This window comes from Micromys minutus (assembly GCF_963924665.1).
Source record: "Micromys minutus genome assembly, chromosome: 14".
Lineage (NCBI taxonomy): Eukaryota > Metazoa > Chordata > Mammalia > Rodentia > Muridae > Micromys > Micromys minutus.
In genome coordinates, this window is record NC_137983.1 from 13,665,411 (window position 1) to 13,675,126 (window position 9,716).

Below are 9,716 nucleotides of genomic sequence, written 5' to 3' on the forward strand. Positions count from 1 at the left end.
TGTTTTTCCTTTTAAATACTGGCTAACTTAACTTTTCTCTCCTGCCTTCCTATAAACCTCAGTCCCCTCCCTCCCAGTCACAATACTAGGATGGTCAACAGATAACATTGCATAGTTCTAGGTAAGGTAGGTACTCCTGTTTGCATGGTTTTCTTTTTTCATTACTGATCTACCCACATGAAACATTCTAAAATAGTGTTCCTTCTCCTGCTTTTCCAGTTAGCTGAAGTCTGTCCTCCACAATAGAGGGGGTAAAGGAGGAAAGAAACAAAGAATAGCAGTGAGTCACTAATTTGATAGTAGCAGGTGTTTGCAGAAGATGGGGTCTAGATCAGGTTATCTCGTGCATCTTAGTCCACATACCTGTTTGCATCTGTCTGGTCTGTCTGAATCATGCCCAGTGCCCAATCACAAGTTCCTTCCAGTGCACTACACAGAAGAGGCAAGGAAGCTAATGATCTCAGGAATCATACTCCAAGGTTGAGGTTAGAAAAGGACCAGAAAAGGGAGTTAAGGTGACAATCATTTGGATCCTAGCTATGACAAATGGAAGCCTTAAAAAACCTTTGTTAATATTTAGGGATTAGTCCTGAAATTTTTCTTGGGTAAGAATGAAGTATAAAATGAAATGGAATGGAATTCTGTGAAGCCTGGCTTGAGGAGATGAAGTCCATTTGGATCTTACAGAGGAAGAGTTTTGCCTTCACATGCAGTGGGGTCATGTAGCATGGACGTTATAAAGAGGTACAGACCATGAGGAGATTTTGTTTACCTTTGATGCTATAGGAACTTCTCTGCATTCTTTACCTACATGTGTTCTTTCAGTAAACATGTGCCGAACATGTGGACTGTGCCGATCACTGTATCTGGTGACATGAAAATGACATAGGACAGTGCATTCTCCCTGTCTTAATAAGTATCCTGCTCTAGAAGATTATAGCCTAGGCTGATATTTTCTAAGCTATTTTTTTTAATTGTTGCTATTCCTGTGAGATGTAAAATATTGCCTGACATCTTATTTCTTTAGTCAGAGGTTTAGGAAACGCTGTATTATTCAGTGACTGAGCATTAGCACGGAAGGTCCTGACATCCCTAAAATGCAAGACTTGTTGAACCCCTTAATGCTTCACCTGAGTTGCTCATAGAACTCTATGTTCTTCTCTCAACAAGTCTCAGCAACCCAAGTGGAAAGTATTAAGGAAGGGGAAACATGTCTGCATTATGCTGGTGAACATGTTCCTGTTTGGGAGTGTGTAGAAAGAGAGGCTATGCTTGGACATTGTTCCTCAGGAACTGTCCACCTTGTTTTTTGAGACAGGGTCTCTCGCTAAGACTGGGGGCTTGCCAGCTAGGCCAGGCTGGCTAGCAAGCAAATGCCAGGAATCCATCTGTTTCTGTTTGCACAGTGGCTCTTGTTCATGGTTATCTTTTTGACATTTCTTACTAAACATTGTCTCCAGTCATTGTTATGAGACACTTTGTGTTTTGTGCCATTTTATGTTTGTGGGGCAGGGGGATTTCTTTCCCCGTGTTTGGAACGTCTATGACCTCTGTCTGTCTTGGATGAAAAATCCTCATCTGCACGGTAGCCTTCTCTGAGCTCCATTTGCTCTTGCTGCTGTGGACAGGATTAACCGTGCCCTACCCAGCTCTGTTCATACACATCTTAGAGCATGAAACACGTGACTTTATGCCCAGCAGTTTGAAGGCTTCACCCTGGTGATGAATGCATACTCCAGGAGACACTGTGACCTCTGGAATTTATTGGCATACCTCAGGGCCTTGTTTATATTTCCACTCCAAAATATATGCACAGTTGTTTTAAAAGAACAATGAGTAGGGGCTCGAGAGATGGTTCAGCAGTTATGATCTAGTACTGTACTGGCAGAAAACCCAAGTTTGGTTGGCGGCACCCACATCTGCCTTCTCTAAATGCTTCTAATTCCAGCTCCATGAGATCCAAGGCCTCTGGCCTCTGTGGGCATCTGTATTCATTTGAGCATGCCTAAACTCGGGCCCCAACACATACGCAGCATTAAAAATACATAAACACATAAAAAATTAATGAATAGAATGTGTTCTTCCTCCTTATCATCATGTGTAATAGACCAACAGCAGAGGTCCCTGAAGAAAGAAAAACACATAACACAGAGTCTGAAGAAGAAATGAAAGTAACTGCGTTAAACAGAGACAAAAAAGTGCTACAGATTACAAGTCAAATTCTCACAATTTGCACAGCAGTAGAGAACAGCTAGGAAATTCACAAATTAATCTTTTGCTTATTACTGGATTCCAACTTAATTCAAGCTTTGGGCCTTGATTATACGCATTTCCATATGTGTTATTAAAGAATCCTTAGGCTGTGGGGAATAGAGTCTGCCTAGAGACAGCTAAAATAAAGGAAAACTTTAATAAATAATCAAGGGCATTTTATGGAAATCAAGTACACAGCTTAAACAGGGCTTCTCAAGAGACACAAAGTCAGAACTAGAAATGCCCAGCCAAGGACATCCTTAGTCCTCTATCTTGGGCTCTTATCCCTCTGCTCTGCACATAGGATCGGTTACTTCATTCTCTCCTTTCTCTACAAAGACCTGCTTTCCCTAGGTCAGCAGACACCAGGTAACAGCAGCTCTTGTTTCAAGCAGTGTTTCTATTCGTGTATCTGACCCAAACTAAGTTTAAGCTCCATGTCTTTCTTTCAAATCCCCCTGAGAGGGAATCTGTTGAGCAAACTTGAGTAGAACAGCTGGGATGGCTGTGCTCAGGGCTTGCTTGCTCTCAGTTAGCTAGATCAATGACGCTCACTCTGTAGTCACACGAGGCTGTGATGGGGCATTTAACCAGACTATTTTAGTCTCCTTGGGTTGATACAACAGGGCTTTACAGATTGTTATTTATTATATATTTTATTCACACACATGTGTATACATATATGCATATGTACAAAACAATTTTATATGTACATACATATATTATATAAATATATCACATATATAGATATTATAAATAGTAACATATATATATTAACTAGAAATTTATTTTCTCTTATTATAGGTACTAAAGATAAAAAAAAAACCAATATACCATGTGTTGGTTATTGATGAGTATTTCTTTACTGGTTTTCAGAAGTCTGCCTTGTGTGCTCTGTACACACTCAGACAGACAGATTCCTCATGTGTCCTTCTTATATAAGTACACCAGTCACCTCAATGATAGATCAAGGCCTACCATTCTTACCCCATTGAACCTTACTTGCCTTTTTGGTTTTGGTATTTGTAGTGATGGTGCTGGGACCAGATCAGGACTCCAGGACACACAAAGCTGCTAGACTATCAATAAACTATATCTCCACTCCCCTTAACTATTGCTGCCAATAACTTGTCTTCAGATACAGTTACTTTAATAATTATAATGTCAACATCTGCATTTGAAGAGGAAAGGAAGACATAATTACATTCACAATAGTCTTGCAGTTAGCTTTAAATATCAATTTGGCACATCCTAGAATCAATCACCAAGGACGAGAGTCTCCATGAAGAGCTGTCTACATTTGGGTGGCCTGCGGGCATGTTTGTGTGTTTGTGGCAGGACAGGTTGTCTTAATTAAGCTAATTGATGTGGAAAGACTCATCCTATCGTGGGCAGCATCATTCCCTAGTCAGATGGCTCTGAACTATGTAAGAGTGAAGCACACTAGCTGAGTACTAGGCATGTATGCATCCATTTTCCTCTGGTTTTTGGCCTATGATGTGATGAGACTAGCCATTTTAAGTTCCTGCTGCCTTGACTCCCCACATGATAGTCCAGAACCTGAAATTGTGAGTGAAAATAAATGCTTTCTCCATTAGGTGGCTTTTTGTTGGGGTATTTCACAACAGCAAGAAGAAGACCTGAAATTACAAAAGACAAAACAAAACAAAGAAAGAAAAACAACATTTCAAAGTGTTCACTATACCATAAAAAATGATGCCTGATTTTCATTTCTGTATTTGTGTATACGTGTGTGTGTGAGTGTGTGTGTGTGTGTGGTATAATTTCCTAATTGCTATGACAGACTACTTGATGGAAAACTTCTAGGAGAAAAGTTTTGTTGTGGCTCATGGTTTGAGATGGTAACATTTGCGATGGTTGGGAGAACATGGTAAAATTCATGGTGGCAGCAGTGTGTAGTTGTGTTCCTCTTTCTCCATCTAGATCCAGATTCTCAATACAGCGTCACCTAGGGGACAGACCTGCAAATGCATCAGCCTATGTGGGATATTTTACACACAAACTAGAATATGTTTTAAACCTACAAATGGTCAATGTCTATGATGAACAGCTCTATCAGCACTGTGGCAGAATACCAAGAAAGAAACTCAAGGTGTGCTCAGATTTATTCTCCTATGCAACCTAGCCATTCTGGCAACACTTGGTTCCACTTGGTTCCACAGGCTCCCATGAGTTCTATTTGTACCTGCTCTCCTCTTCCTATCTCCACTTTCTTCTCATGGCCCAGCTCAGCCTAGACTGTAACCTATGCCTCCAGCTGCTCTCTTCTTCATACACTAAAAACCTCCTCAGCCATATCTAAGAGAGCTCATGTCCTCGTTTTTTATTCAGTCTGCTAATAATCCAATGACTGCAGAAAGAAGCAATCCAATTCAGATGGCCAGGAGACAATACCTTCACAGCGGGAAATGCACATTTCAAATTGAGAGATCTTGAGTTGGACTCACAGGTATCTCCACCCTGTTTTTCTTAGTAAGGCTAATGAAACTAGGCCTCAAAGCAAGAAGCAAAAAGATATGGTGAAAGGCTAAGGGAATTTTTTTTAATGGTATGTAGAAAGTAAATTAAAGACATCACACTTACCATACTCCTCAAAATATGGCACCTGATTTGAAAGTAGACCTAACAAATTTCCCTTCAAACAAATGCTGATCAACTTTTTCACATGAAGTCAGTGATCTGAATTCGATGACTTGCTCAATAATGTTTGCCTTCCACTCTGAAAGCAGAACTGTTATTGAAAGGAAAAAGCAATATCCGGTCATGAGGAAATCTAATCTCCTCACAGGGGGCACCAATGTTGTTAAAAGTCCCGGGTTTCGGCACCAATGTTAGGAAAATGATGACGAGCAGGGGGTGGGGGGGGATATGGCCCATGGAGGTGTGGTGAGCCTAGAGGCAAGGGAGATGCCTCTGTGCGATCCATGTTGGGAATCCCTTCCCCCTGAGAGACCAGCCACACTATGGTATAGCATAGAATAGAGTTTATTTAGGTTATAGGGGTGTTAAGAGGATAGTAAAGGCAGAGAGAGAAGAGAGGAATAGAGGAGTAGAGGCTGACCATGAGCATGTGGAGGGAGAGGGGGAAAGGGACAGGGAAGAGGAGTGGTAAGGGCAGGGGAGCAAGAGAGAGAAAAGAGAGCAAAAGAACAAGAGAGAGAGGAGGGGGCAAGCAGCCCCTTTTATAGTGTCAGGTAACTGGGGTGGAGCATACCTGGCTATTGCCAGGTAACAGAGGGGTGGGATATACCTGGGTGTTCCTAGATAACTGAGAGGTGGGTTTACAGAATCCCAACAGTTATTATCTCAAGAGATTAATTATATTATCTTGTCACCATCAGACACGTCAGAGCACTCTGTTTCTCTAAGAGTTAATTGTGGTTACTTACAGAAGCGTGAGTGACTGGTGGCTTCTAGAAGCACAGGAAACTTATGGGCAGCTGCTCCACTGAAGAATATAATGCAGCCACTCAACTGCCTGCAAATCTTTAAGGGAAGGGTTGGGGTCTCCTGAGCCCCTGCATTAGGCAACAGTGACCTAAAGCTCTCTGTACTTAATTTCTTTATATCAAAATGGAAATAATAATCTTGCCTGCTTTATAAGTTTGTTTGGAAGGTTAAGTGGATTTGCAAATGTAAATGCTTAAAAAAAATGGCTGACTCTGGGATATTTTCTTTTATTCACCTCTTTGGTTTTGCAGTGCTGGAGAATGAACCCAAGCCCTGCAGTCACTCCACCAGAGCCTCGTTGTCTGTTTTGGTTTTGGTCACTTTTGTGTGGATCCTTTCTCTTGTGAATTGCGTTACTGTCCATCGTCAATTGTGCTTAGAATCCCAGCCAACCACCTGCTACTGAGGTCCCAGTCAGCAATCCCCGAAGAAGCTGAATCTGAATAAACTGGGAGGTGAAAAGCTCTGCATTATACTTCAATCCTGATTCATGTTCTTAATTGAAGGCAGGAGAGATTTTAAACCATGTTCTGATCCCCAATTAAAAACTGACACATTCTACATGTGTGCTGTCTTAACATGATGAATTTTATGCTGTTTTAGAGCTAGATGTGTAAGGCACTTAAATGGTTAACAAAAACAGAGTGAAGAGTTATACCTACAAATACTAAACTCTAAATTATGTTCGACATGACAGTTATAACCTACCCTCAAGCACACAGGTAGTATTTTTAGATGTTAGGTCATAGTAGAAATGTTCATCCTGAAACATGCGTGATTTGTTCAGATGATAGCTAGTACAAATTTGGTTAATTTAGATTTCCTTGACTCTAAGGTTGCTTATATTTATGCATAAGCTGAGTCACTTGAGTGTGATTTTTGCACTTAAAGAAATATGCATTTCAAATCCAAGGGGCAATAATTACTTGAATATTTAAAGTGCTTAGAGCTGAAAATAGACAGTGTTTGAGCTCAGCACCTAATAACCGGTGATAGGAATAACTTCCGAGTACATTCAAATATTTAAGTTAAGGAAAGTCATGAGAAAACCGCGCTGTCTTACTTATAAGTTACCAAAGCACTCTCTGGGTTAAAGAAACCTTATCAGCTAATGACTCCATTTCCTGATGTTGTATTTCATGTCCTAATGACTCTGACACATGCACACAGTTCTTACAAATGGTTCATGCATGGAATCGTTTTCTAAAAGCATAGTGTGCCTGAGACTAGCCCCAACCTTCACAGGTACTGCTGAGGCAGGAAACAGCATCTGACCAAGGCCAGATGCTGATGGTTTTTGGCCTTGTCACTCCCTTACCATTTTGTGGGCCAGAAGCTAATGGCCTCTGAAAATTTAACTCACTCTCTCCTGTTATTCTGTAACTAAAGGCCTTCTGGCAATTAACTCTTGATATTAGCATCTGGGAGGGGGTGTTGGGGGAGGGAGGCCTACTGTGATCTGGGAAGAGACTCAGAGCTCATTAACTCTTTGTGAGCTGCAGAAAAAGGAAAAGAAAAGAGCAGACAAAAACACACTCTAGATGAAGCTGGAAAAAGCTGCACCAATATTTTATTGCCTTTCTCAATTTTATACTTTCTCTAACAATATACCTCATACAAATAACAAATAGAACTGTACAGCGAGATACTTGATTACATGATTTTCTAAATACTATTACATTCCATTAAGTTCATAGTAAATTTAAGACAATGATTCATGTCATAGATCAATAAGACTTTAGGAGTTATAACAGAATTGTTTACATGTCTTCCCATTAGCACAAGTATTGATTAAACATTTATTATCTATTACTAGCTCCCCATAAGTTCATTATAAGTTTAAAGCAGTAATTTTTATGTCACAAGTTAGCATGGTTTTGTCAAGAAACAAATCATCTGCCTCTGTCTTATTAATTTTGAAGTTTTGTATAGATAAACTAGTCAATATTTTATTTTATTTTCTGTTCTTGCACCTACAAGAAACTGTTTATTCTCAGTTTATGACCTTTAGTTACCAAATAATGGTCTCATACCTATCGTAGAAGGAATGCTTTCCTTGATCATAAATGTATTTCAAGCCTGCTTTCTTCTCCTAGTGTAATTAGCCCATGACACATGAAGGTTTACAGAGCTCTATTTGCGGCCTTTATTCTATAGGGGGCTTGTGGTTACTTATATCAACTTAGAAATTCTATAAATTATTAATAATTATGAAATCATCAATTCATCAACACAACATCATTATATGAGAGTATATCTTCATGTTGATTTTACAGAAAATCTGCTCAATAGGGTGGGCTAATGCCCTGGAATCACAAGGTTATGTAATAGGGACAGGAAGGGGCATATCAGCAGTGAGAAGCAATCCTGGGATGAAGTCTCTAAGGACCCTGCAGAGCTTACCCATCACACGCCATGCAAAATGGTGAGCCATCTCTAGTACTTACTACCTGTGTGCCTTATCCTTTCCTGATGGCTTCTGACAATAGTGTAAAGCAGGTATAAAGACAGTTTTGGAAAATAGGTGTATTCTCCTGAGGAAATATCAAGGGGAAAGAAGAAACAGCAGGATACAAGAGACAATGGTGTATACTTAGCTTCCCTTATCTTTTTGGATTCTTTGGATACCAATAGGCTCTTTGAGATGACCACAAGGAGACTTGCTTTAGTGGACATTAAATCCTTTGGGCAATGCTGCAGAAATGGACCAAATATACAGCATTTAAAACAACAACAGTAACAACGACAACAAGAAAACAACTTGGACAGGTGTTCGCATGCTGACCAACTCAGCTATCCTCTGACTTTGAGTTGGTCCTCCACAGCTCCATCTATGAGCTGCTGGAGTGAGTGGCCCTGCAGAACCAGATGTCATTACTGAAAGGGGCCAATCCTAAGCCACTGGCTGGACCCCAGCGCGGAGCCAGCTATGGCTGCAGTCCAAGGTGCTTGTCCTGCTGGGAGATGGAAAGCTAGGGGCAAAGGTGCTGCAACCCAAGCCCAGTGAGCTAACACAGGGCAGGGAGGAATGCAGCAGCCTGTTGCTCGCTCACTGAACCTAGCCCTAGACACCCCTGCCTAGCCACAAGATCACCCCGATTCTGAGCAGCAGCAGAGTACCTGAGAGGGTCCAGTATTTATTGTGTGTCAGAAACCAGAGACCTCAAACCTGACCAATGGCTCATGAATGTTTGCACATTAAGCTGTTTGGACAAATGTGTGTGTGTGTGTGTGTGTGTGTGTGTGTGTGTGTGCGCGCGCAATTGTTAATAAGGTGGTATGCAGCAGCCTGGAGCACTCTGACTCAACCCCCAAACACGTTGCCTGGCCACACAGTCTCCCTTGTACTTGGAAGTAACAGATGTCCAGAATAAAGAATAGCTTATTTCCTGTATTCGACCTTCCCAGAAGACTTCTGTGGTCCAAGCTGACACTAGAGGCCACATTAGTACCCATGGTCCACTGCCCCAGGCCTTGCTGAAGCCAGAGATTCCTGTGGATATCCACGATCCTGCAGCAACCGGGAGCCATGTTGATGTCTCTGGCACAAGTTAACACTGACAGCCATGCAGTATATCTTTGGTCTGGGCCACCACCTGAGACCATCCTGATGTCCATGAGCCATGCTTCTGCCAGGGACCGTGTTGATGTGAGTGGACCTTGCTGGTACCAAGGGCTTATGTCTGGGTCCTTGGTCCTACTGCAGCCAGAGTCTGTGCTGTTGCCCGTGGCCTGTGCTACCACCGATGACCATGTGATATCTGTGGTCCGTGCTGGCTCCTGATATCCATGGGCCGTGCTGCTGCTGCCGGCCACTTGATGAGTGCTCTGCACTGCCACCTGAGGCCACGATGTTGTCCTTGGCCTGTGCTGCTGCCAAGGGCTACGATGATGTCAGCGGCCCCATTCCAATGATGCCAGCGGCCCCATTCCGATGATGTCAGCGGCCCCATTCCGATGATGCCAGCGGCCCCATTCCGATGATGTCAGCG